General features: G+C 33.4%; 1 protein-coding gene across 1 annotated transcript in view; it reads right to left on the reverse strand.

Annotated features, from left to right (window-relative positions):
• ANKRD17 (ankyrin repeat domain 17) overlaps window positions 1–1,334 on the reverse strand; it is a 123,206-nt gene that overhangs the window by 12,632 nt on the left and 109,240 nt on the right. The window lies entirely within an intron of this gene.

Here is a 1,334-nt window from a genome sequence, read left to right on the forward strand (position 1 = left end):
CAATATATTAAGAGCTTGTATATGCTGACTGGGAACAGTGGTGGCTTTTTAAGTTCTCAGAGAATCTAAACATTTTATAATTAGAAGAAACCCCTGGTGATGATGAAGATGCTTCATCTCTCTATAGCAGCCATTACAGTGAAAATCTTTACAAAATTTTTTCACTATCAGCAAGAGAATTTACTGGTACTAGTGATAAAGGTGAGGAGAGGAAAAAAAGAGTGAAGAGATAAGTGTGTATTAGTTTTACAAGTGTGAAAAGGTAATAAAAAGACATGAAAAAGTCAGAAATTTCTTCTTCTATATGTGCCTTGCTACAAACAAACCCAAAAGAGAGCAAGATGGGTATTTTAAAAGCCATTTTAGGGAAACATCCAGTGATAATGCCCATTATTTTACTTTATACTTAAATTACACAAGTAGAAAAGTTATGCTTATTAATAGTTTAATGTATGAAGGAAACATCCAGATTTCTGAATATGAAGGTACATATCTCACATTAATTTAAGTCTACATAAAGTAGAGCCTCTATACTGACATATTGAAATTTACTTTCTGCTTAGCCTTTTCTGTTATGTAAACAATTGTACATTTATTTGCCATTCTAAAACTTCAGGATCAAGTTTACATAATTTTGCTAAATTTCCGTGTTTGCTCAGAAGCAGTTTACAGTACTAAACCAACCAGCCAAAGAACAGCTTCAACAGAAAGTTATGTCCAAAGGGGAAAAGGGAAAGAAAAAAAGAAAAATGATAAGAAAAATGCTAACTAAGGTAAAACGGATGATGATGGGGAATGGGCAGTCACAAATGTTCACAGAAAATAGGTCAGTTAGTAAGTTCTTCTGCAAAAAGCCTACACACTTCAGTCAAGCACATCAGTAGAATGATTTGGGAGCATAAATTTTTTTTCGGCCACTTGTGATTTCCTCTGAATGAAAAGGAATCTGCAGGCTAACAAGCTGATCCTCATCAGCCAAGCTGGTTCATATGCACACTGTTCATGTGAGGTGCCCAGGGTCCAGTCCACACCTATGGATACAGAGCATGCATTTTATTAAATATGAATTTAACATATACTGGATTAAAATAAAACTCTTAAAAACTAAGAAAGTGCTCCTAGTATCTATTATGGACTGAAACAGCTAAATCTCATTCAATTTCCAACATACTAGGAAATAATAGGACAAAACAATGATAAAACCACTTTTAAACTGTTACTTTCCTTCCTTTCTTCTTATCCCTCAAATAGAATCTGATTTACCACCATTTAAAAAAATCATCACCTGAGCATACAGAGATTTATGTTTGTAGAAGGAAAATAAGTCAATGATA

Source organism: Propithecus coquereli, unplaced genomic scaffold (assembly GCF_000956105.1).
Source record: "Propithecus coquereli isolate 6110/MARCELLA unplaced genomic scaffold, Pcoq_1.0 Scaffold64, whole genome shotgun sequence".
In the NCBI taxonomy this organism is placed as follows: domain Eukaryota; kingdom Metazoa; phylum Chordata; class Mammalia; order Primates; family Indriidae; genus Propithecus; species Propithecus coquereli.